The sequence below is a fragment of the Pleurodeles waltl genome, chromosome 9 (assembly GCF_031143425.1).
Source record: "Pleurodeles waltl isolate 20211129_DDA chromosome 9, aPleWal1.hap1.20221129, whole genome shotgun sequence".
Lineage (NCBI taxonomy): Eukaryota > Metazoa > Chordata > Amphibia > Caudata > Salamandridae > Pleurodeles > Pleurodeles waltl.
This window is the reverse complement of record NC_090448.1, coordinates 681,521,706-681,549,505: the sequence shown is the minus strand read 5'-3', so window position 1 is coordinate 681,549,505 and position 27,800 is coordinate 681,521,706. Positions and strand designations below refer to the sequence as shown.

Here is a 27,800-nt window from a genome sequence, read left to right as displayed (position 1 = left end):
TTTTGCCTCAAGGGCTTTCAGGGACGCCATGGCTTCATTAGGGGTGCAACTGCATCACTCAAAGCCATTTCATCCCAAGGGAAATAGTGTAGTGGAGCGACAAAACCTAGATTTAAAGCAGTCCTTAACAACCAGAGTATTAGGCACGGTCATAGTTGGCTCACACACCTCTATGGAGTTCAGAGAGCACTTAATCTGCCCAGAAGGTCCCTGGGGGGGAAGTACTTCATAGGAATGTTTGTTCAGAACAAAAACTTATGTTCCAGATCTTGATGGTCCTGGCGCAGAGGCGGCAGCTACACCCTTTGACATAAATAAACGTGTCACTGTCTTGCAGGACTTACAATAGTTCCGTGATGACAACGCATCTGCCAGTGCTGCCTCCTCTGGAATTAGGGATGTAGCAGTAACATCTACTGGCTGCATTCCGAAACTTGGGGTTCTAGTGAGTGAAAAGATTGCTGTGAAAAAGGAATTTGGTCCCTCTTATCATGAACCAGTTCCAGTCCTGGGAATACACGGTACCAGGACTGTCATGTTACCACCGCTGCCTGGTTCTAAAGAAAATCGCTTTGTCTCCATTGACAATGACAAGCTACACCATGTGGCCGACCTAAGGGACTCCCGGGTAGTACCTCAATCCCTCCCACTACAGACCAGGATGTTCCCCTACAAGTCTTCAACAGCAACGCTGATACCTCTCCAAGCTTGGGGAGGGTGGAAAATGAGCTCTCATTGGTTCCACTAACAACAACTTCCACAATAATTACTGGTGATAATGAACAATTTTATTCAAATTCTACACAAACGGATGGCATAGTCTACTATGAACCACTGAAGTAGTCTTCTGCAAGTTCTCCTCTTCAAAACACAACTCCAGTTTTTGCACAAACTGATTCTGTTTACTTTGTCGACGTTAATGACACATTCACTGACTCATCTGCCTCTACTGTAACAGAACTGTCAAGAGCACGTAAGCTGATAATTTGGCTCAAAAATAACTATTTCATTCCCTGGAGCTATCTATGGCTTTCATTAACTATACTTGCTTTCTTCCTATGAACTGGGGTTGTCATTGTTTTCTTTTTTCTTATGCACGGTCATTACCTTCCTGAACGCTCTACAGCTGAACTGGTGGATGAGGTTTTAACATTACATTTTTCATCACACAACATTCACAGAGACTTGTCCCTAGTGAACATTTCAGCCATACCAATTCCTAATGGAAATGTTTGGGATAAAGTATTATTTGATATACATGGGCCAATGGAGGTCATTCAAATACCATATGCATTCAAACTTTCTATGAATGATGTAATTACACCCGGAGTGGTTTCTGAAGTTTGGGATGTGAAAACTGTTGATGCTATGATGTCTGATCTACAACATTATACAATATTTGAAAATGAAGATGTGTATAAGTTTAGAGGAAATTATGGAGCTATGTTCTGTTACAATTACTATGGACATTATTTGATTCACAGAGCAAGTACCCCAAAGACTATCTTTAAATACACACAGTGGGAACACTGCCCGACTCCACCAGTAGGCAGTTCCAAAACATATACTGAAAAGTTTGCATATTTTTCTGGGCACAGTGTTAAGAATACTGAGTCATATTATTTCAAATTGCCAGTAATGGAAAGTAAACATGTTTTATTGACAGATACAAAATTAACCTATTCTGATTTCTTTGTTTCCTGATTGGCTATAGAAGGCTATGAGTACTGGTTGAAGTCGACTGACTTAAAAAAGTGTGTGGGGAACTGAACGTTGGCAAATAAGAGGAAAGGAAACTTTATTTAGAGCATGCGTGATTCCTGTTCAAATTATATTTTTTAATGAAACCATACAGCAAACAAGTTGTTTAGGCTTCACAAACATAAAGGAACTGAATGCGTCCAGTATTCCTGCCCCTGCAAAATTTTCGAAATGGCAAAAGTATATAAATGCGTCTGAAGATTAGCTCGATGAATGGATCCCGAATGGAACATTTAACACATCATTTTCACGTCCTGGTGGGTGGTTATTATGGCCTGTAGACACCAATGGGTGCCACACACGTTTTCTAAACTTTGTTTTTTTTAGAACAAATAGGCTGGACCCTCCCTATGTGTCCACGGAACACTCAGGTATAGTGTCAACATATAGCATAGGAAAACTGTGCCAGCAATGGCTGAAGGGTTCCTCACTGGATGCTGTCAAAGAACATCTTAGTCTCCTGTCCAATAAACAGATTTACAGGATTTACTGTTAGGCCGCAGAAGACAATGCAGAAAATGCTTCTTACATGCAACATATACAGGAATTTGGAAACTTTCCCAACAAGAAGCGGCCGCCCGGTTAAGGCAAATAGATCAGGAAAGTTACAGAAAGCATTAGCTGTTGTAGATAAAGGGATTAATGCCTTGTCCGACCGAATATACTCCTTAAACAATATTGTGCCCTCTGCAATTTACATAGTACAGAGTGATGTGCCATTTTCGCAACATGGACAAAGTCAGCTAAGATCCATTATGCAGTTAGGTTGGACGTTACAAACACTGAAAGCAGGTCGCATTCCCTGGCAACATGTGGGCGCAAGGGATATTTTTTCAACATTTAATTCAACGCGACAAAAAAAATAATAGCTAAGAGGGAAGCAACATACGTCATGTTAAATATTGAGAAATATTGAGAATATTGAGAAATTAGAAACGTTGCCTTTCACTGTGGCTGAAATACCATCTGCTGAATGGTTAATACATGGGTTTATAAATCTGTCCATTTCAACACTTAAATTCATGTCCTATTTGAAACACATTCCAGTGGGCAGATATGAAAGGCTGGGAGATAGTTACATATACGATGTGTGAGAGCTTCCCTTCTCGTACAAATGTTTCAATGGCATGAAAGAAGTCTTTCTTAGCGGGTAGTGAATGCGAGACTTCTGTGAGCCATTCGATGGTTTGTAAACAGCTATGCTTGTTATCTGAAGGGTGTCCCAGTCACCTTGATTAGACCTACATCCAGGTGCTCTCACTGTTAAGGAGCTATGTGCTCCTTAACAGTGAAAGCTGTTGTGAAATGCATGCCAGAATAGCTTATGTCGTTTTGGTCTCCCAAATTGTTACATGTTGCGGGAATGTCCTTTTTCCCGCTACGCAACTAAAAGGAGTAGCAGACGTTTGTCCACATATTGCTACTGCTGATGTGAATTTTGACAAGTTGAGCAGACTAAAGGCTTTATTGTTTCAAAAACATGTGGTCCTTACATCTGCACGTGAGACCTAGGTGTTCAGGTTGTGAGGTCATCGGCGGAGATTCAGTCCCTTTTAAGTACAAATTTTCCACACACTTTGGTGAACTTGTGGATGAATATTTAATGCGTCTAGTACTACTGGAATCGCCCATGTTTTTAAGGGTGTTGGTTCTGGTTTCATTCACACCTTCTCCTCCATATTTGACTTAACACCTTCAGCCCTACACTCAATAGTTTCAAGTGTTTTCGGGGGATTTTTGATTACTTTGGCTATAATAGGTGGCATTTTGCAGTTGCTACTTCTTCTGCTTTTTACACATAGAGAGAGATAGGGGAGGTTCTGGTCCCCATACTACCTCTCTAAATCAAGAGTCATAAACACAGAGTATGGGGAACCTAGAGAACAAACCAGTCAGGCCTCTTCAACTGGTCATCAGATCATTATTATTGTGATCTAATTAAAGGTGGAAATGGTTGTGATAACCGTGTTTTTGGAAATCTATTGGAGGACTACAGGCTTCATTCTCCAGGTATGAGGGATGATGTTCTTACAGGGGTAAATCTGAAGGGCAGATTAGGCTTATTATGCTGTGCTCAAGAATCGTGTAGGAAGGAGGGCTATAGTTCACTCCTATTTGACAGTATGGTAGGACTGTATTTGTGTTCCTCTCTTTTAGTCACATGCTTGCGTTTATTGTGTTTTATCATACTAGTTACTGCAACACACGCTATTTTATTCAAGATGAAGTTACTTCAATAAATTCTTATTGAACTATATTCTGCCTCTGTTGTCATTGCCTATGTGAGACTTTGGTAGCTGAGAGAAAGGGATAGGATCCGATTGAGCACGATTCCCCTGAGGAGTCTTTGTCATGCACCCGGTTGCCACAATCATCTCGGCCAGAGATGAGGTTCTGATAGTTAGCCAGAGAACCTGGATTAGGCTGATAGGTGTCATATGGTGTGGAATCGTACTCTGTATCCACAATCCATCTGATTCTGTAGCCCAAATCCAGTAGCCTCATTAAAATAATGAGAACCTAAACAACAGAACCATTTATCACCTTATACCATAATAAATCCAAAGCAATGTGACCTACGTAGTGCAATTTGTTGTGGTGCGCCACACTAGAAAACCTTTCTGCACAACAGGGTGACACTTGGGTACAAGTTAAAGAGAACTGCAACACCTCTACAACCGTAGGGATGCACTTGTAGGTCAACCTAATTTCTGACATTCTCGAGAATGGAGTTTTTGTGTCTAAAGGAATGTAGCCTCATGAAACTCCAATCCTCTATAGCCTTAAAGTCCTGCAGGATCATTTTTAAATTCCTTGAATTTTCTGGGATATGTAGACAGAATCCTTCACTAGGATACACTCTCAACTATTATTTGACTACGTACATTTGTGGGCTACCACAGCCAATAGTTCCTAGGAGAACTCTCTAGAGGACATCAAGTTTGCCACTACAAGTTCTCCATTATCTCTGTGGGAAGATACTGAGGTTGGGATATACAATACTGGCTGGGACCAACCCCTAAGATAATGGGGATTCCAAGTTGCTTATCTCAGGAATAGAAAGGAATAGAGAATAACATGTGGGCCCTAGAATACAGCGCCCAATTGCAAATATTTCCCCTTACGGGGAAACAACAGGTCTAAATTCACAGCCATTAACCACCTGCTTGGATCAGGTGGTAAGTGGTTGGGGACTTTTTCTATCCCCCAGGGGAGAGAGTGAAAGGGGTGGGGGATAGCATAAGGGTAGTCCTCCTTTTACTTTAGATAGGGTAACGTCTGATATGCAAGTAGGTGGGGGCAAGGTGTAACGGCTGCCAGTGGACCACACAGCCCCTTATGGAAGAAAGTGCCTGAGGTCTCTGAGCCTGGAATTATTGGGTCTGGAGTTTGTGGACCTGATAATTCCTGATCTGCTGGCCCAGCATGCGGCCATCTCTGTGATGGCCTCCAACTGTGTAATTAAAAAATACCTATTAGTACAGGGGTCAGTTCTTAAAATCTTTACTGGTCCCAAAAATACTGGGTGCAATTTATGACCAATATTTTGCACCTAGATGTTCATACATGCATGTGCTATACAAATGATGTCTTTCACACAAGGTTCCTTATATAAGCTAGTACCTTTTCATCTTCAGTGATTGTCTGTTGCCATTTGTCTTTCGCAGGCCATGCTTTGCAAATATGCAATACAGTCAGTAGGTCTAGCACTCACTGAGTCTACTTCCAAAGCATGTTCCACACAGAAACACAAATAATGCTGTTCTACCTCCATACGTTGGCTTGTCCAATTTGCCCCATCCCACCTTCGAAAGCCAACTTAATTATTATATCAATACTTTTTACTGAGACAAAAACAGGGACCTCACCAAATACTAAATTATCAAGCATGTCTATTGTAGAATGCCACTTTTACCCACCCAACACAAAACCAAACAGATGCTGAAAGGTTCTTCCTTCCTGCCACACATGCCAAAAAAATAAAAGAATGAAAAGAGCCTTTAACACTTTTCATGGGTATGTACATGCCAGGTATAAGGGAAAATGGGAACAGGGAGCTAGTGGATGCACAATGAAAGCAAAGCTGTTGATCCCCATTAATTAACATACTCACTCATAAAAAATCAAAGTCATTGTCAAAGGCTGCATACATACCCACTCCCACCAGCACTTACATGCAGCAGCTGAGCTGCTGATCTTCACCTGAGGAATAGATAAGTCCCCATATGCCAAGTACCCACAAAAAACCTGGTGCTCACCTGTAGAGGATGGGTAGCTGTACTGCTGTCTATATTCAGCACAGTTAACGATTTGGCCCTTTTCATCCTGCAACAAAAGCAGAAAAGCTAAATGATAATAAAAACACTAAGACACACTGGTTAGCTAGGTTCGCCCTCCCTTCATAAAGGTCGCAGTGCATTTTTTTACATTGCTAACAGCACCTTCACTGTGAATACTTTCTAATGATTATTCTATCAAACATTGTAGTGTGATGGCAGAATCAAGGGTCACTAACAGAACTGTGTGTTGGGTCCTTAGTAATGGGTGTTCAGGTAAGCAGAGGTGCCTTAGCACTGTTTTTGTAGACTTCTGTGCTAAAATAGCAGGATGTACTGTAAGCCAATATACAGGTGCTGGACCTGCGAGCCTTAGGGTGGTCTTCTCCCAAACCTCACCCCTCCCATTTTTGCTTTTTTTTTTAAACAAAAACTGTATTTTGATTTTTTGCAGTATAACAAATCTAAAGAACATTACAAACATAGGTAACAATTACCAGTTAGCTCATAATAGGAACATCACCATAGTCCAGATCTGCAAATGTGCTGCCAACAATTCGATAGCTAGTAGAGATAAATTAGGGGGAATAGAGCATAGAGGGATGGGAATGCAGTAGGTAGCTGCAGTATGGAGGATAGACACAACACAGAGAAAAACAGTAGGAAAAAACAGAGGCATTAATCACCCAACTCCTCTGGAGAACTATCTGCATAGGCCCTACAGAGGGGAAGGGCTGAGGTGTCAGTGTGCTGGTGAAATGAGTCAATCTCACTCGAATCTTCAGTTTGTTAGGGAGGCAGGGTCAAGAGATAATTTTGAAGTGGTTGCCATATGTCTTTGGGTCGGGAGGATGGCAGCTGTAGCACCGCATAAGTTTCACTTGTGGTGTTACAATAAGACATGTCACGCAGCAATGCAGACTTGGTAGGGGTTGTACTGCTGCCCCAGTGGAGTGCGATCTGTCACATCGCAAGGTGTAAGACAAATAAGACAAAACGCTGGACAGGCAGAGGCAATGGCTTAACATAGACCAACAATGGCAGAAATGGGCTAAGAGTGGGCAGGTGTCCTGTAATTTGTGTCAGGATGGTATGCACTGAGTCTCAGAATGCGCAGATTGAGGGGCAGGTCCAGGCTAAATGAGCAAAGTCAGCGCTCTATGAAGAACATTTTGGACAAGAGTGCGATTGGGAGGGGTCTAATTTGGCGAGCCCCTGCAGAGTTACATAAGCGCGGTGGAGGCATTTGTAGTGCAATAGTTTATGCCTCTGATTGTTGGAGATACGTTTAGGCTGTGTGCAGCAATAGTACCATTGTTTATCTGACAGAGGATGCTCCAAGTTGCGCTGTCATGTGGATCTGGATTTCTCTGTCCCCATGGACCTTAACATGTGCGAGGTGCTGTAGAGTTGAGAAATCAGATGTGCGCAAGGGCCACAAGAAATAGAGAGTGGAGGGAATTCGATTGGTTCATGTGGGTAATTAGGCAATGTAGTACATAGGGCACTATATATGCGATGTAGAATAAAACTATCTAGGTGCGTTGCATTGTGTCCCTCATTCAACGTGGCAACAGTTTTCAGTGTGGCCTCACTAAAGAGGTCACCCATTGTGTGAAGGTGATAGGCGGCAAATATTTACTGGGTTTGCCGCTCCAGTGTGAGTGGAAACCATGGGTTCCCTGATAGGGGAAGGTGGGGGAAATGCAGCGTGTCATGGCCTAGATATCGGAGCAGCTTGAACCTTGCCCAGCATGTAGTCAAAAGTGTCTGGATTTCAGCTGAGATCCTGGGGAAGCCATGTGGCAAAAGCACGGAAAGGGAAAAGGGAAAAGACTGTGCATGCTCAGGTTTAAGATATTGAAGTCGGGCATCTGGGTGGTACCAAAAATGGGCAAAGTGTGCCTGGGCTACTAAATAACAGAGACGAAAGTCAGGCACTGAAAATCCTCCCAGTTCATATGGAAGAGTCAACATGTCACAGCGTACCGGGGGCGCTGGCCAGCCCATATGAGTCTTCTAAGCAGGTTACCAAGAGTATCAAAAAAGCTATTGTACAGCGCAATCGGAATGTTGAAAAATGAATATAAAAAGCTGGGAAGGACCACCATTTTAATAATAGCTACTCTACCAACCACGGAAAGGAGGGGGTTAAATCCAGCACTCTAGCTGGGATGTAAGTTTGTCAATCGCTGGGCTGTAATTTAAACGGACCACCTCAGCCCTATTTCTATGCAGATAAATGGCAAGATATTTTAGTGGGTCTTCACACCATTGCAGTGGATAGTCAAGGGAGTAGGGAGTAGTTGCATCGGTTAGAGGAAACAATTCTGATTTTGCTCCAGTTTATGGACAGACCAGAGGATGTATCACCTCCCTTATCAGGGGAGGAAGGCTGGTGATAGGTGATGGACAAACAGGATGTCACTGGCGTATAAGCAAGCTAAAAGAGGGCCTTGATGAAATCTTAATCCTCGATCTAAGTGGCGTTCCTGGAAATAGCACTCTAGGGGATCCAAAGCTATAATAAACAGCAATAGAGTTAGCAGGCACCCCTGACGGGTGCCAAGCGTGAGGGAAAAGGATTCTGAGAGGTTGTCGTTTATGCACAGTTTTGCAGTAGGGGCTGTATAAAGCAGCCTAATTAAGTCTCTGAACCCTTTTAGAATTCCCAGCTTTGTTAGGGTGGCATGGAGGAAGGTCCATTTGAGAGAATCAAATGCTTTTTCAGCATCCAAGAGCACTAGCACTTGGTCTGGAGAGGTCTGACTAAACACCTGAAAAATGGTGCATAGGTTAATCGCTGTTGAACTATGAGGAACAAACCCAGATTGCATAGGGGAAATGATTTTGTCCATGAGGAGAGCAAGGCAGGTGGCGGCAATCTTGGCTAATATCTTATTATCATGGTTTAACAGCTACAGTGGCCTGTATGAGGCGCAGAGATAAGATGGCTTGCCAGGATTCAACAGTAATGTAATCACAGCCTCCCGAAGGGTAGGGGGAAGAGTTCCCAGCTGCAGAGATTTCAAGTATACTTCTAGCAGATGCAGAGACAGGAATCTATGGCTTTGGATATCTCGTTGCAAGTAATAGGGGCGGCAAAGAACTGTTGTTGGCTGCTATCCAGTCACACCATGGCAATGTCTGACAGGTAACTCGCAAGATCAGCAGCTGGCCAATCAACCCCAGAGGTATACAAACGACAGTAGTATGCCATGAATTGAGAGACAATGGCAGTATTGGTCCTAATCTGGGTGCTGTCCTCACGGCAGAAGGCTATAATGTACGAGGCATGATACGGGGGGCGCAAGAGGTGAGCTGGTGTTCGTCCAGGTATCTCCCCGTACCGGCAAGCCGTAGCATATTTACCAAGGTGAGCAATCTCTCGCACAGCCAGGGCATGAAACGTCTGCAACAACACTGATTGCACAAGCATGGATGTGTTTTAGGCCAGCAAGCGGGTCTGGTTATCAATATCAGTAAGATGCTTCTCCACTCTGGCAAGATCCGCCTGAATAGCTCGGAGCATGCCAGCATCTTTGGCTATACAGACACCTCTTATGTAGGCTTTTAGGCCTAAAAGCCCTAGGGTGGTCATCCGCCAACTTTTTGCCTGCCTCCCTCTACTTTTCTGACACTGTTTTTGCTGGTTTTAGAACTCTGCACACTTTACCACTGCTAACCAGTGCTAAAATGCATTTGCTCTCTCCCTTAAACATGGTCACACTAGTTCATTCCCAATTTGCATATTTGATTTACTTGTAAGTCCCTAGTAAAGTGCACTACATGTGCCCAGGGCCTGTGAATTAAATGCTACTAGAGGGCCTGCAGCATTGATTGTGTCACCCACATAAGTACTGCTATCATATACTTTTGAGTCGTAGATTCAGATATGGAAGGAGTAACCAGGTCATATCTAGTATGGCCAGAATGGTAATAGAAAATCCTGTGTATTGATGAGGTTGGATTTAATATTACTATTTTAGAAATGCCACTTTTAGAAAGTGGGCATTTCTCCGCACTTAATACCATCTGTGCCTTACAGCCTGTCTCCAAGCCACGACTGGTCTGTGCTGGTTCACAGCTCCCTTGTGCATTTCACCCAGACAACCACAAACACAGGACACTCAGTCACATCTGCATACTGAATGGGTCTCCCTGGGCTGGAAGGGTGGAAGGCCTCACAATTACATTTCAAAGGCCAGTGGCCTGCTCTCACACAAAGGACTGCAGCCCTGTTGTTGTCCTGCTGTCTGGCTGGCCTCTGACTTTGCTAGAAGGACTCTGCCCTCCCCAAAAGTGCTCTCCAGGGGTTTGGATTGAGCTTGCCTTCTGTTTCTGAAGTCTCAGGGCCAACAAAAATTTCACCTCTTCAAGGAACTCCTTGTGCATCAAAAACACCTGCAGAAATCAACGCAAAGCCTGCATTGCGGCTGAGAAATCACCGCACAACTGACCGGAATGACGCAGCACCGACTTCCTGAGCGGAAACTCGATGCAGTGCCTGTCTTGAGATGGAAAATTTGACGCATCACCTACTAGGTCGCCACAGCACCTGCTCCTCCCTCCAGCGTCAAGGATTTTCAATGCATTATCCCTCAGCATCACAATATTCCTGCATCGCAGTGAGGAACCAAGACTGTGTGCTGAAAAACGATGCATACCTTGCAGCGCGGAAAAAAACGACTCGTCCGTGACAAGCTGGAAAATCCAACGCAACACCTTATTTTTCTGCGCATCTCCTCCTCTGTGGTCTCCGTGCATCGTTATTTTTGACGCGTCCCAGGTACTGTGTGTAACAAAGAAACAACTGTTTAATTCCTAAGGATTGAGACTCTTTTAAAACTTTTAAAAGTGATATTTCAACTTGTGCTTATTGGATTTTTGTCATTTTTACCTTATTTTATTCAGATAAATATTGGGGGTCATTCTGACCCTGGCGGTCATGGACCGCCAGGGCCAATGACCGCGGGAGCATCGCCAACAGGCTGGCAGTGCTCCCATGGGCATTCTGACCGCGGCGGTACAGCCGCGGTCAGAAACGGGAAACCGGCGGTGTCCCGCCGGTTTCCCGCTGCCCAAGGGAATCCTCCATGGCGGCGCTGCAAGCAGCGCCGCCATGGGGATTCCGACCCCCTTACCGCCAGCCTGGTTCTGGCGGTTTTGACCGCCAGAACCTGGCTGGCGGTAACGGGTGTTGTGGGGCCCCCTAACAGGGCCCCACCAAGATTTTCAGTGTCTGCTAAGCAGACACTGAAAATCGCGACGGGTACAACTGCACCCGTCGCACCCCTTCCACTCCGCCGGCTCCATTCGGAGCCGGCATCCTCATGGAAGGGGGTTTCCCGCTGGGCTGGCGGGCGGCCTTCTGGCGGTCGCCCGCCAGCCCAGCGGGAAACTCAGAATTACCGCGGCGGTCTTTTGACCGCGCAGCGGTATTCTGCCGGCGGGACTTTGGCGGGCGGCCTCCGCCGCCCGTCAAAGTCAGAATGACCCCCATTATCTATTTTTCTAAAACTGTGTGGTATATTTTTGTGGTGTCTTCACTGTGTTACTGTATGATTTATTGCACAAATACTTTACACATTGCCTTCTAAGTTAAGCCTGGCTGCTCAGTGCCAAGGTACCAGAGGGTGGGCACAGGATAATTTGGATTGTGTTCTGCCTTGCCCTGACTAGTATTGTGGTCCTTACTTGGACAAAGGGTGTATACCTCTGCCAACTAGAGACAACGGAGTGGTAGAAGGTATTCTGAGTCTGGCCACAACAGGAGAGTGGTCCAACAAAGTGCAGGAAAGATAGAAAATATCAGTTAGCCTCAGAAGTACAGAGGAGGGAAGTACCAGTGGTCAATGCGTGTCCATGTCTTATGCAGTGACGAGTAAAATGTAAAATCCAAGACATGTCGGTGTCTGGTGCGCCACACATCTGAAAGTTGGAATGTGCCTATGATGTCCGTTAGTAAGTAAAGAGAGTGTGGCTTGGTTACCCCAATGGAGCCTGTTGTGTCCAACAAGGCATCGCAAGCAATATTAAAATCTCCACCTAGGAGAATATGGTCCGCCACCATGTGGTCCAATTGAATCTGAAGGGTAGAGAAACATTCTGGGGAATCAACATTTGGAGCATAAATGTTAGCTAATAAAACCGGGAAACCCACCAGAGCTCCTAGTACCAATAAGTATCGCCCTCAGTATCAGAATCAACAGCTTAGCATTCAAAAGGGATATTCTTGTGGACCAATATAGATACCTCATGGGAATAGCAGCTGTAACATGCAAAGTATCTGTGTTGGCGCCACTGTGCAGCATACGAGTGGTCAGGCCGAGGAGATAGGTGCGTTTTCTAATATAATGATAATAATATAGTGATGATGAGGAATTTGGACTAGCTAGGTGAGTTAGACAGCCTGATAGGACCGCAGCGTGGAAGGGGTGATAGTCACTGTGATAATACATAACATAAACAATGTAACCCAAATCTCCCCACCCACACCACTGAATACAGTCCCCAGCAAATCCCAAAAAACAACAAAATCCCCAAACAAGCAACTATATCGGCATACACAATGGGGTTGCGGCAATGCTCCAGAGGTGGGGGAGGTGCCAAAGCTGAAGAGTGGTAAAGGCAATGAATAAGAGCAGCCAATGTATTAAATAGTCATCTATTACCATAGGGCGGTGTCATCAGCCCGGTCCCAAAACATGCATTGTGTCGAACGGCCTCCATTCGAAGTTCAGGCATCCTGCGACAGAGGCGGCAATGTTGGGGCAGAGTCCACAGAGCTCCGCCGACCTCATGGAGACCTCCCAAGCTGGCGTAGTTTGCAGAAGGATGCAGCCTCAGCAGGAGAGGTGAGGAAGTGATGCTTGCCCTCCAGTTCAATGCGTAATAGTGCTGGGTACAATGTTGCAAATCAAATGTTATTTTTCTGAAGTATTGCCTTAACATCTGCATATTTGTGACACACATCTTGGACCAGCTGTGTGAAGTCTGGGAATACGGAAATTGACATATTCTGATACCGTAAGGGCTCCTTTTCACTGGTCAACCGCAGATTAGTATCCTGGTCTCGAACGTTTAGAAGTCTAGCAATTATGAGATGCATGGGAAAACCGGGACGGTGCGCTGGCCCAGCGTTCTATGGGCATTCTCCACAACAAAGGTGCTGGTGAAGGCCTCCCTAACAAATAGTTCCACGAGGAGCTTTTCTACAAAGCTATTTTTGTATGCCAGTGTTCGTTGTTTCCGCTACCCCTGTAATGCAAACATTATTGCGATGTGACCGTGCCTCCAGGTCTTCATTTTTGGATGCCACCACTTTCAGCGTTTTTGGGTGTCAGCACATCCATCTTTCACCTCTGAAATCAGATGCACTCTTCCATCTATTGTAGCAGCCTGGCGGTCTATACGTTCATTCATACGGTCCCGTCTCGCATCCAGGGTGTCAAAGTGGGAATCTATGGCCTGGAATCCTGCCCAGAGCTCAGCCATAATCTCCGTTGTGCCATCTGGGGGAGGGGCACCAGGTTCCGAGTTCATAGATGCAGGCCTGTCCATAGGACCTTCTTGGGGATCCTGCTAGTGTCAAACAACAGTTGCTTCTGTCTGGGGTCATCCCGTCCCATGTTGCGACGCTGTGCAGGCACGCCAGATAGTGGCGCGGTTGTCTATGCCAAATATTATGCGCTGAGCGTTGCAAGCAGCTTTACAGTGAGACGGAGCAAGTGCTATGTGCTCTGAGTCTTGTAGGTTTAGGATTGGCAAGAATGCAGCACTTCAGTAGGTAAGTAGTAATCCGGAAGATAACCAGCGTAATGGAGTCAGCTGCAGTGAGTTCCACCACGTAGGCAGCACGGCAGGCCGACGTGAAGCAACAGGGAAAGCTGGCTCCCTTGTAGTCCAAGAAGGGAAATGAAGGGGCCAATAACTCACCACTAAAAATGTGGTCCGGGCTAGAGGATAGTCCCCGATGCGAGGCCTTACAGGGAGGCGCTACATCAGGTCAAGTCCTGGAATCAATGCTTGCCATGTTGAATCCAGGAATTTAAGGTCCTGGCGGCACCCCCATCAGACCAGGTAAAGGACGATCTGCAAGCACCCACTCAGGGGCCGCCGGGCGGAGACACAACCCGCAGCGGGTCGGACCCTGGGAGCGGCATCCACCCAGGCCGGTGCCAACAGGCAGCCCAGGCCCAAACTACCTGCCTACAGCAACAGACCTGGACAGACGAGTAGACCCAGGGTGGGTGGGGCTTGCACTCCCAGGATGTGTTGTGCAGTTCACTGCACCTCCAAATTCAGTCAACAGGGATCTTGAGGCACACCTTCCATGGTCTGCTCAGCTCAGGCCGCTGCTGTCCCGCCCTCAGGCTCACCCGTGGCCCCTGTTGCCACAGGGCCTCCGAGGGCAGTGTCAGGCCGCAGTAGTCGGCATGCCGCACCACAGCAGGGAACCCCCGTCCTACATGGTGATGGCAGCATCAGCAGGTCCCCTGCAGTATAAGATAGCAGCTCATGTTGTTCTCGGGCCCGTGTTGTCCATGTGGCCTTTGATTATAGAGGATATAGGGCAGAATTACCTGGAGCTTCACGACCGAGCGGCCATTACGGTCAGTGGTCAGGCTACGCCCCTCAACTCTACCCCTCCTATTTTTGCTGATTTTGTTTTGCTGGCCTTAGGACTCTGATCACTCTATCACTGCTAATCACTGCTAAAGTGCCTGTGCTCTCTCCTTAAAAGATAGTGGAATTGGAGAATACCCAACTGGCTCATATAATTTACTTGTAAGTCCTTAGTAGAGTGGTACCACATGCACCAAGGAACTATAAACTACAAGCTACTAGTGGGCCAACAACACTGATGGTGCCACCCACTTAAGTAGCCCTTCTAAACATGTCTCAGGCCTGACATTGCATTACTCCTAAATTAGTTTTTCACTGCTGCAAGGCTTACCTCTCCCAATAGCAAAATTGGATTTTTACATTTAATAAACCATAACTTCCAACTGGGAGCAGGTAGAGAGTTTAAGCTTGGTGTCTAAAGAAATGTAATTCAAAGCCCTCTTTAATAATGAATCAGATTTTTTATCACAATTACGAAAATGCCACTTTTAGAAAGATGGCATTTTCTTGTCAACAATTTGGTGTCTGCTGCCTGTATTGTGGGTCACATGACTAGGTGTAGTTTGCAGTTTCTCTTTGTGTTGCTCCAAGACAGTGAGACAAAGGGAAGCTAAGTGTTGGCAGGATTAGCCTTCTGACTTAACGAGGGGGACGAGCTGTCACATAAAAAACACCTGCACATCACAAACGCCCTGTCTGAGCACCCTCACAAAGGGGTCTGACACTAGTCTATGGTAACCACAGACAAATTGAGGCTATGGGAGGGAGGCAGGGAATTCCAAGCAACTCTGTGGGGTAAAATCCTCAAAGTGGGCATCAGGTATCAATATTGGACCACAGACACCAACTCTTCAGTACACTTCTGGACGTGTGGGCTCTGCCAGGAAGAAATAATCCTGTGCTGCAGAAAGGACTGCTGCTGGGCTGACCTATTGCCATGCTGTCCTCTTGCCTGGGTGAGAAGGAATGGATCTGCATCTCTAAACCTAGGACCCCAGAGTGATTCCAACAGCTAGTTGGCTGGCCTCCGGATCAGAAGCCTCAGGGATTTAACTGGCTTCCAAACACCTTGAACCCAGCAACTGGACCAAGCACCTGGATTCTGCTGTAGTGTAGCCATTTTTATGTAGCTTTTGCACGTTTGCCTCAGGCATTAGGCCTATGAGCACTTTGCCCTAGATGCATTTTATTTGTTTGCTTAAAGCATCGGGCCTCTGTGCACTTTGCTCTAGATGCATTTTATTCAGCCTCGTACTGTTATTTTTCAATAGCCAGTTCCACGGTCTTGTTTTATTTTTTTATATCACACTGTTTAGCCTACTTCAGCACCGGAGCTCTCAAATAATACATTCTTGCTTAGTGGGTCAGACTCAGTCCCCCACACCAGGAACGACTCTGCTACCTAGAAATAAAGTAGTCTCATTTAGGATAATGAGAGCAAACGCGACATGGCGCCGCCAACGATTGGTCTGGCTCTAATTTTCGGGTCCGGCTGACTCTCTCGGTCTCATATATATATTGACACCTCGGTTCCGTTAACGGAGACGTCCGTGGCACTGAGGACTTCCGCCACCGCAATATAGGTAGATCCTAATTATAGCGGTTAGTTGTTCAAGCTTGAACTCTGAAAGGAAAACCCTGATATTGGTGTGCCTTCTCTGACCTATAGCTGTTTTCAAAATGGCGAATCCCCAGGTAATACAAATAGCAGTTAATATGCGACAACCACTCACGGTTCATTTGCTAGCACATGGTCTAACAGACCAGGGGGTCCAGTCACGTTTGTGGTGGATGCCCATGCAGCCTATAGAACAGAACTTCCAGCAACTGATGGGAATTCAAACACATTTCACAATTACACGTTTGCGAATGCCCCTGGACAATACAGGGCATATGCATATTTAGAAATACCATTATCTTATCAAGAACATAATAATTGGCTTGATGGCGCCCTACCCCACACCGTAGCACCTGTTAGGCTAGGTCCACTGAGCAACGATGGTCCTACCTGGCCTTTATTGGCTACATATACACCACATCCTGCGGTTGCTAACTTGGGGGTGGCTGAAGTTCGTCGCTTATACATAGAATTAACGGCTACATATAGACGCTTAGTACAATTTGTAATGCAGACACTAAACCCAGCGCGTGCTGCTCCAGCTCAACAACATGCAGTAGTTCCGGGTATCAATCCGGCGACTGTACACTCTGTTATGGGCAAGGTACCAGCTAAACGAGAGGAGACTCCATTTTAACATAGAATATTAACGATATGTTTACCGTTTGGTATGGTTCTCACAGTGGACCATTGTAATACATGGGGCACGGTGTTTGCCGCGCTCTACACTACAGCACACGGTACACCGACATTGGCCAACTTACCGGAAGTGCTCAAACAAATTCAAGATGAATATGGGGCTGCCCCAGCCTTAGATTTGGGAATGCAACTGATGGGCAATTTTGCCACGGTTTCTTCCATCATATTGAGTAATCTAAAAGGGGAGGCAGTAGCACTAGCGGTGCGTATGTGTCTTCGTAACTTCCCGCAACTAGATCAGGAGCGGGAGCTGCAGAGAATAATAGCGGAAACATATTCTAGTATAGGTCGTGATAGCCTTGGGGCTAGACCGCAGAAACCACAGTTTCAGGGTAAGGGTAGTAAAGATACTACTAAACAACAACAACCTGAGGGTAATAAAAAGCGCTGGGAGAAAAAACAACAAACACCTAAAAAAGAAAGGGGAGAATCCCCGAGACAGGAGACCCCTCAGTCCAAATATAACCTTAGAAATAGGGATAATTTGAAAACGCCTGACAGATATCAATACACTGATACACGCCAATCTCATTCCTTTCAGGACTCATCGGAAAAGAGAAATGAGAGAGGTGGGCGATCAGAGCGGAGAACAGAGTACGTGAAGCCAAGACAGGATTCACAACGCTCATCAGAGGTTTCTGTAAAGAAGGAAGAGAAACCGATCCAACAAAAACAACAGTTTAAAAAGAAAAAAGTGGCGGCAGTCTCAGTTAGACATGCCACACAGGAAGAGAGTTCTCTTGAAGAACAAGACATGGGCACTAGCACTGTTAGACAGCGCGGCAGAGGTCACAATAGTTCGCCAGAATCTTCTAGAGCATCTGGAGGTGAAAGCAACTGATGACTTCATACAAGTCGAAACAGCAGATATGCGTGTCTCTGATCCCGACAGAGTTTATACAGTAACTTTACAATTGGAAGGGGACATAGAGCGCACTATAAACGCCATCTTTTGGGATCGTGTAGTCAAGATATATGACATTTTGCTGGCCGAACAGGATTGGCCCCCTGACTTTGTACGCGACTGTCCAGTTGGGGAGGAGGTTATTACACCTTCGTTCTCACCACTTGTTCCGGGAGAACTCGCAGAGTCCTATAGCATTAAATGGGCTCTGGCACAAGCACCCGCCTTATATAGAAATCATGTGGGGTGGGATAGGGATTCTCCTTATCATGTAATACCGATTAAGGGTGAACCTCAGCCACAACCGCAATATCCTATTAAATATGAAGCGAGGGCATCGGTAAGAAACATCCTTACACAATTGGAGTACCAGGGAGTTATTGAACCCTGTGTCTCGCCGATAAATAATCCCTTATTCCCTGTAGCTAAACCGGACCATTCTTATAGAATAGTGGTGGACTACAGACATTTGAACGGACATGCATGCACATATGCTATACAAAATTCACATAGGGCAGCACTCATGAATAATATTGTGCGTAAAAAATACAAAACCACTCTAGATATCTCGAATGGTTTCTTCTGCCAGAATATAGCGCCCGAAAGCAGGGATTTTACGAGCTTTAGTGTGTTTGGCTCTCAGAATAAATTTTGTTGTTTGCCTCAGGGGTATAAGAATAGCCCAGGACTGTTTTCGGCTCGTGTGACTGAAATATTGCACGAACTGGACCCTGAAGCATTGTCATATGTTGATGATATATATCTCACAGATGATGAGTTACTACAAAATTTGAGGCGGGTAGCCCACATTGTTGTGGGATTTGCAGATATTGGCTACAAATTCAACTTCAAAAAATCGAAAATTGCCTTTCTCAGCGTCATTTTCTTGGGATATGAGCTGTCGAATGAAGGTAAGAGCCTAGCGCCACACTTTTTAGAAAAATGTGCACAATTGCAACCTCCTAATACGATTAAGAAACTCCAATCGTTGTTGGGATTTCTAAATTTTGGCAGAACTTACATTCCTGATTATGCTACACGTATAAAACCATTGTACGAGTTGATTCGCCCAGATTTTTTGAGTAGATCGTGGACGATTGAGCATACACATACTCTTCGAGACTTGCAAAATGATCTCCTAGCTGCAAAGCATTTACACACACAGGACAATAAGACACATCTGGTCATCAGGGTTGTAGCTGGGGCCGTTGGGTTTACGTATGTCACTTTTAATGAAGGTGAGACAGTCCCGATCGGATACAAGTCTCACTTGTATTCTGCTGCAGAACAACGTTTTGCACAAACAGAGAAAATTCTCACTGCTGTCCAGATGGCTGTGATTAAAGAACGACCTCTTGCCCAAGGCAAACGCATCATAGTCGTTTCCCCGATTCCGGCCCTAGAGGCTGTTACGAAGGCGAGTGTTCCCAATGCGAAAGCATTACACCCGCGATGGATACAATGGGCTACGTCTTTGACAACCACTGATGTAGATTACATTTTTGACCCAAAGCTACAGACACAGGAATTTCTCCAATATGAAATAGAATACCCTGTTCCCGCTGGCCACGTTGCCTATTGATCAATATCAAGTAGTCATGTACACAGATGGCTCTGCGCAACCCGCGGTTGGAACAAAACACCAATATTCTGCTGCATGTGCAGTGGTGAGCGGATATATGGAGGGGGAGAAGTTCTGCCCCCAACACACTTATACACAGAGATTGGAGGACTGTACAGCACAGTTGGCTGAGCTGAAAGCTCTATTATTGTCCTTGGAACATACGGATCCGGCACAGTTTACACTGCTTGTTTGTGATTCCTATTACTGTGTTCAGTCTTTTAATGAATATTTGCATTACTGGAGGTTAAATGGGTTCAGAGATTCCAAGGGTAACACCATAAAACACAGATTGCTGTGGGGGAAGGTAGCGGATCTGAAGGAGACGCTTCCTAAAGTCCATGTTGTGCATACTCTTGGACACCAGCGCGTTGGAATACACGTTGCTGGAAATACTTTGGCTGAGGAAGCCGCGAAATTGGCAGTGGCAGTTGCCACTGTGGCCGCAGTAACTTGTTCGAGTTCCAAACCAGACACAGAGATTTTGGCAGCCATAAAAGCTACGGCTGATGGCACGCCTTATCCTAGAGAATTTCCATCTAAATATCATTACTCAATGGGTGGTATGCTGAACGCTGAGGTTAAGATTCCAGGCATAGGTGTACGCGACATGCCCAATAAAATAGTGCGACCTCAATTAATTACTGCAGCACATGAGGGGGCGGCATCTGCACATGCTGGCGTGGCTGCCACGATTTCGCTGTTACAGGCCCGGTATTGGTGGCCTGGTCTTTATAAAGAGACAAAGCAGTATGTCCTTTGTTGTGACATCTGTCAACAAATTAAAGTTTCAACGGCTAAACGCCCGCCGCAGACACCTCTTCTGATATCAAATAAACCATTATAGTGTGTGTACTTGGGCCATTGTTGCTCCGCTGACACCAGATAGTGCATACAAATATATTTTGGCGGCTGTAGATTTGTGCTCCAGATTTGTGTGGGTGTGGCCACAGCGCTCGGCTGACGCTCGAACTGTTATTAAAGATTTGCGCATCTTTGTCGGCACATATGCAGTTGCGGCTCTCCATTCGGACCAGGGCCCTGCTTTTGCCTCTAAGGCATTCAGGGACGCCATGGCTTCGTTGGGGGTCCAGCTCCAGTTCTCGTCCCCATTTCATCCCGAGGGAAATTCTGTTGTGGAGCGTTTAAATCGCGATTTAAAGCAATCCCTAACAGCTAGAGTCATAGGTACGGGTCGTAGTTGGCTAACCCACCTGTATGGAGTACAGAGAACACTAAATAACTTGCCTAGAAGGTCCCTGGGGGTCGTACTTCATATGAGTGCCTGTTCGGAACATAAATGTTTGTTCCAGATCTAGATGGTCCTGGTGTGGAGGCGGCGGAAACGCCTTTTGACATAAATGATCGTGTTACTGTTTTGCAGGATTTACAACAATTCCGTGAAGATAACTCTTCTGCAAGTGCTGCCTCCACTGGAATTAAGGATGAGCCATTAACGCCTACTGGTTGGATTCCCAGAGTTGGGGATCTTGTGCGTGAAAAGGTCGCAGTGAAAAAAGAATTTGCCCCTTCGTCTTGAGCACCAGTCCCTGTACTGGGAATCCACGGAACAAGAACTGTGATTTTGCCGCCGTTGCAAGGTGCCAAAGAAAATCGCTTTGTCTCCATCGACAATGTCAAGTTACAACATGTGGCCGATTCTGCACAGCAGACCAAGAGGAACGCCCAGTAGTTCCCCAATCCCTCTCACTACTGGGGAAGATGTTCCGTTGCAGGTGATTTGCGCCAACGCTGTTTCCTCTCCGAGCTTGGGGAGGGTGGAAGATGATCTTTCGATTGTTCCACTGACGACAGATAATTTGGGATCCTTTGATCAAGTCGCAGTGACTACTGATGTTACTGAGGGTGTTATCTACAGTGTACCATGGCGAGAGACACCTACTACTCCTTTGTTTACGGTGGCACCTTTTGTGAGAACTGCCTCCGGATGCTTTAATACCAACGACGATGGTCTATCGGACTCTTTGTCCTCTTCAACACCTGACCAGGGTCCACGTAAGCTGATATATTGGCTTAAAGATACGTATTTTGTTTTTCCTTGGAACTATCTGTGGCTTTTCCTGACTCTGATGGCTTTTTTTCTGTGGATTGGGTTTGTTGTTACCTTTTTTCTCGTAATACATGGTCATTTTCTTCCTGAGAGATCAGAGGTTGAGCAGGTGGAAGAGGTGTTGAAGCCACATTTTTCATCACATAAGGTTCGAAGAGACTTGTCCTTTGTGAACATTTCCGCTGTGCCAATTCCGGATGGGATTGTGTGGGATAGAGTAATGTTTGATATATATGGTCCCACTGAGATAATTCAAATACTGTATGTTCTGAAGTTATCGATGAATGATATAGTCATACCAGGCATTGTATCTGATGATTGGGACGTGAAGACAGTTGATTCTATGTTGACAGAGTTGAAATATTATACTGTCTATGAAAATGAAGATGCTTACCAGTTTAGAGATAATTATGGTGAAATGTTTTGTTACAATTATTATGGGCACCACTTTATTCATAAAGCCATTAGTCCTAAAACAATATTTGACTATACGCAATGGGAGCATTGCCCGACTCCTCCACAAGGGAGTTCTAAAACATATTCTGACAAATTTGCATATTTTTCTGGGCATCATCAAACAAGTGCTAAGTCATATTATTTTAAGTTAACTCTGCATGCAAATAAGCAAATACTGTTGACTAATACGAAATTCCTGTTTTCAAATTCATTTGTTTCCCAACTGTCTATTGAGGGGTATGAATATTGGTCAGAAAATGTTGATTTGAAAAGTGTTTGGGGAACAAAACATTGCAGACGCAAGGTAGAGAAACATTGTTTAGAGCATGTCTCATTCCTGTCCAAATGATTTTCTTAAATGACACTGTACAACAGACTAGCTGTTTGGGCTTAGCAACTATTAGAGAATTGAATATGCCCAGCATACCTGTCCCTTCCAAAATGAAGGATTGGCAGCAATATATCAATGCTACTTTTAGTGAGCTTACAGAGAGGGTCCAGAATGGTACGTTTAACACTTCATTGACACGTCCAGGTGGGTGGTTATTGTGGCCCATAGACACAAATGGGTGTCATCAACGTTTTGTCACCTCCTCAGGGGGTTTCAGGACCAATAGGGCAGACCCTCGCTACATATCACCTGAACATGCTGATATCATTACTACATATAGCGTGGGGAAATTATGTCAACAATGGTTAAAATCATCCACGCTAGATGCAGTTAAGACACATCTCACGCTTCTGTCTAATTATACTGACTTGCAAGATTTTTTGTCACGCCTGAGAGTGCCCTGGAGGAAACATTTTTTGTACGAAGTATACAATGAGATATGGAAACTTTCCCAACAGGAGGCAGCGGCCCGGTTAAGGCAGATAGATCAGGAAAATTTGAAACAAGCATTGTCCGTTGTGGATAATGGAATACATACCCTGTCCGACCGTATATATACGATTGACAACATTGTTTCCTCTGCTATAGACATTATTAGATCAGATATGCCTTCTTTATATCATGGACAGAGTCAAACGCGGTCCATTATGCAGTTGGGTTGGACACTTCAGACACTGAAGGCGGGTCGCGTTCCGTGGCAGCACATCAGAGCCAGGGAAATATTTTCTTCTTTTAATTTGACACGTCAACAACAGTTGATGGCGAAAAAGGAAGCAACATATGTTATGTTGAATATTGAAAAATTGGAAAGGTTGCCTTTTACTGTGGCCGAGATTCCCTCTGCTGAATGGTTACTACACGGGGTTATTAATCTGCCTATTTCCACATTTCAATTTTCTTCTTGTTTGAAACATGTTCCGGTGGGCAGATATGAAAGATTGGGAGACAGTTATATACATGAGGTGTGGGAGCTTCCCTTTTTATACAGATGTCTTAATGGCTTGAGAGAGGTTTTTCTTAGCGGTAGTGAATGCGAAACTTCTGTCAGCCATTCGATGGTTTGTAAGCAGCTGTCCTTGCACAGGCGTGTAATGCCTCGGTTGCGAACTTGGCTTGCTATCTAAAGGGAGCTCCAGTCCCCGTGATTAAAAACACATTCCAGGTGCTTTCAAACGGCAGCTATGTCCTCCTTAACAGTGAAGACTGTTGTGGCATGCGTGCCGGAATAGTTTACGTGGTTTTAGTCACCAAGGCCGTTACTTGCTGCGGAAATGTGTTATGTCCCCCCACTAAATTAAGGGAGGTGGCAGATATCTGGCCTCACATTGCTTCTTCCAAGGTAAATTTCGACAAGTTGAGTCGACTAAAGTCTCTATTGTTTCGAAAGCATGTGGCCCTTACATCTGCACGCGAGACCTACACACTTCAGGTGGCAAGGTCATCGGCAGAAATACAGTCCCTGTTAAATACTAATTTTCCGAGCCACTTTGGTGAACTCGTGGGACGTACATTTAATGCGTCCAGCACTGCTGGATTAGCAAATTTTTTCAAAGTCGTAGGTGTTGGTTTTGCTCATACCTTCTCTTCCATATTCGGTTTGATACCTTCGGCTATTCATTCTATTTTCGGAAGCATTTTCGGAGGATTTCCGATTACTTTGGCTTTATTGGCTGGTGTTTTGCTGTTGCTGTTGTTCTTCTGCAATGGCTGTCCCGCTGCGACAAGAGCGAATGTGGGCGCTCCCATCGGTGCAGCTGTGTCGTAAACGCATGATGCAGCATTTTGGAGCAACACTCCTTGGACATTTGGACTGTGACTGGCCCATGTCCTTCAGGCCAGTTTTGGATTGTGTGCAACCCGTGTTTCAGTGCCTTTGGTGCTCATTTGAACATGCACTAACTCTCTGTCTCTCACTGCAAAGCCCCCCAGTGGTTGATGCTGCTCTGTTGATGTTCCCGGTCAGGGCTCATTCCCAGACATGCGCCCTGAGGCTGCGTTTGCTTCGTGAGGCAGTTTACGAGATTCCCTTCCTGGAGGAAGATGATGTTAACTCGTTCATAGGCCCTGCACGGGATGCTGCCTTGGATGGTTCTGGGGCTTTGGAACACACCTGCTCCATGATAGTGTTTGGTGTGGATTTTCCGGTCTTGTCATCTGCCGAAGTGGAGAATATTCTGCTTTCCGTGACTTCCATTTGAATTGTATTTGTTCAAAATTGACATTTTTAAATGTATTTGGCTCCCATGTCACATGCTTATTTTTAAATTTAGGGTTTTGTGCTTTGATGTCCTCTGGACTTGTCGAAATGTGTGTTTTGTAGATTTTTATATGTAGAGCATTTATTATGTTTCGATTAGAACCACTGTCTACCGACAAGGGGAGGGTGTAGTGTAGCCATTTTTATGTAGCTTTTTGCACGTTTGCCTCAGGCATTAGGCCTATGCGCACTTTGCCCTAGATGCATTTAATTTGTTTGCTTAAAGCATCAGGCCTCTGTGCACTTTGCTCTAGATGCATTTTATTCTGCCTCGTACTGTTATTTTTCAATAGCCAGTTCCACGGTCTTGTTTTATTTTTTTATATCACACTGTTTAGCCTACTTCAGCACCGGAGCTCTCAAATAATACATTCTTGCTCACTCTGTGCTTCACTCAAGGATACAGTCTGGTACATTGCCGATAGACGAGGTAGGAGTTTAGTCTTTGGTTTGTAGACGATACACATCCTTACGTAGGGCGTTTTGTTAGCACATCGACATGTTAGTTATAAAAACACTTCCTAGTCCTAATACACGCAAGAGGGAGATTCCGACCAGGGAACCACAAAAAGACACTGACTGCCCTGTTGCAGATGCTGATCCAGATCACAGGCCTTTGCTCAGGTATGAGGGTTGATGTCTTCCCGGGGAATCTGAAAGGCAAGCTTAGAGCTTAACATGCTGTGCTCGAAATAGAACTTAATTAGAGGGAACGTAATCTATTAACACTATGATAGCGTTATTCTTATGTTTCACTCTTCTAGTGACTATTTCAGTCCTACTGTGTTGTATGGTTCTGGTTATTGCGGCTCACGCCTTATTATCTAAAATGCAGTTGTTTTATTAAATCAATCTATAAAACTTAAACTGCCTTTGTCATTTGTATATGAGATCATACTGTAAATGAGAGAGCTGGTTGGGATCTGAGCGACCACGATTTCCCTGAGAAGTTCTAAAGATGTAATGCGCTCGGCTGCCCAATCATCCCTTCCCCTTGGGAGAGATAAGGCACTGCTAGTTAGCTGGAGCAAAACCGGATTGAAGGTGACAGGGGTCCTTCTTAGTGGGTCAGACTCAGTCCCCCACACCAGGAACGACTCTGCTACCTAGAAATCCAGTAGTCTCATTTAGGATAATGAGAGTCAATGCGACACTGCCATGTGAGGGTCCTACCCTGCCATGTGGTGCCACCCCAGTCCTGGACTCCTGGAAGTGGGCCTAAGGGTGCTCTGCCAGCCTATCTGTGGAGCTAGCAGAACCAACATATCCCCTCTGCTGCATGACGCAACCCCGAGCAGACCCAACACATTGTCCTTGCTGTGCAGACTTTCCCAGCACCAGGAACTTGCATCACCTCTGCAGTCTCATTGGAACCGCCGCAGCATGACATCCCCAATGTAGGCACTCCCATCCCAAGTCTCTTGCATACTGCAGTACTGACGACGAAGCAGGACTCCGCATCGCAACCCTTGCAGCTTCTTCAGAACCCAGCTGGTGTGCAATGCATCCTCGACAAAAGATTTTTCATCACCAGTCTCCTCATCAACAGCCTCTTCAATGACGCAGGACCTCGCATCGCAGCCTCACAGTTCCTTGGAACCAACGCTGCCCTACGCATCTCCAAACAGGACCTTGCACTGCCTCAGCTGCACAATGCATCCTCGATGCAGGACTCCACCACTCTTTGCAACCAGGATTTAAGGTACTCTTGTTCAGCAAGACTGATTGGGTCTCTGTAGCTGGCCCGCGCTCCACTGCAGTTGGCCTGAACTGGGTGATTTTGTTCTGGTCTAACCCAACTAGCTATCCACAGTTAGCCCTTTGTGCTTTTGGAGCTAATTTCACCTAAATCTTTAAAAGTTGCATAGCTCTGGTTCCCTTGTTTGGCTTCCTTTTGTATCAATCTTATTGAATTGAAGCTTTTCTGGTCTGGGATTTTTCTTGTGTTATGTTTCACTTTATTACTGTTTGAAGTGCTGTATAAATACTTTACACATTGCCTCTACGGTAAGCCTGACTTCTCTCTGCCAAACTACCAGATGGTTGACCACAGGTTTATTTAGGGTTTGCTTATGACTTCACCCTGACAAGGATTGTGGTTTTTGCTTGAGAAGGATTTCACCCTCCTCAGTCAGTAACCCAATTTATTTCTAATTTCTTACAATAGGTGTCACAGCAAACCAGTGCTTGGTTTCAGTTCATGAAAAGCAGGGTGTACTGAAGGCCAGGAATTAAGTACAGTGGCAGAATGTATGTGGGTCAGGATTCAAAAATAGCACCGATGCCTCATGTCAAAATTGAGATGTACTAGAAAAGAAGTGTATATGTCAAAGCGGGAACAGTAGAGGTACTATACAGCATTAGCATGCTTGGGCAGAGAGTGCAGTGTATAGTTTGCAGTATTAAAACAGCAGTCTTTTTACTGAAATATGAGGGCGCTGCAGGTCAGAAGCTAAGGTATATTTGCAGAACTGTTGTTTATGGTTCTGTTTTGATAAGAGCAATAAGTGTCCACCTCCAAATAAGGTGCACCTGCCGAACTATATGTGGTTCTCTACTGAAATAACTGGATGTGCTGGAGGATAGCATTAGGGTGCTTTGGCAGCTCTATGAAGGTCCTCAGACGTAAAAACGTGAATGGGTCTGATGTATTCATGGATCTGTCCAAGGTAAAAATACAAATTTTAAGCAAGTACCTAATTCTCAGAGCTATCAAGATATTTTGAAATGTAGGGATTGTTCTGATTGACACATAGATAATACCTTACCCAGTGCTGATTGGTGCTGCATCCTGCATTGCCTCGCCTTTGAGTAGACGTACAAGCTTCTCTCTGCTCCGTCGGATTGACTTCCGAAGCTCTGTAAAAGAGCTGCTTCGTCTCAAGGTTCCCATCATACTCTAATGATCAAAAAAAGATTTAAGCAACATATCTCCTTCATTTTTGTTATTCTGTAAACACTATGCAACTCTTATTTATGGGAGCACTGGAAAACAAAACCACATATGAGAAAACAAATAATATACAATCAATATTACATGACAATAAGACAGCAACCAAAATAAACGTATTAATCACTCCCAAAACAGTTTGAATGTTTGGAAAAAACGTGGAAGTA

At 45.1% G+C, this 27,800-nt stretch overlaps 1 long non-coding RNA gene across 1 annotated transcript in view; it reads right to left on the bottom strand.

The window, feature by feature from the left end:
- The window catches only part of LOC138258700 (uncharacterized), a 38,778-nt gene extending 11,218 nt beyond the window's left edge, over positions 1 to 27,560 (bottom strand). The window contains exons 1-2 of the long non-coding RNA XR_011198510.1: positions 27,452 to 27,560; positions 6,021 to 6,087 (exon numbers count right to left, since the gene is read on the bottom strand). This is a non-coding gene — a long non-coding RNA (uncharacterized lncRNA). The remainder of the gene's footprint in view (positions 1 to 6,020; positions 6,088 to 27,451) is intronic.
- Between the last annotated feature and the right edge of the window lie 240 nt (positions 27,561 to 27,800).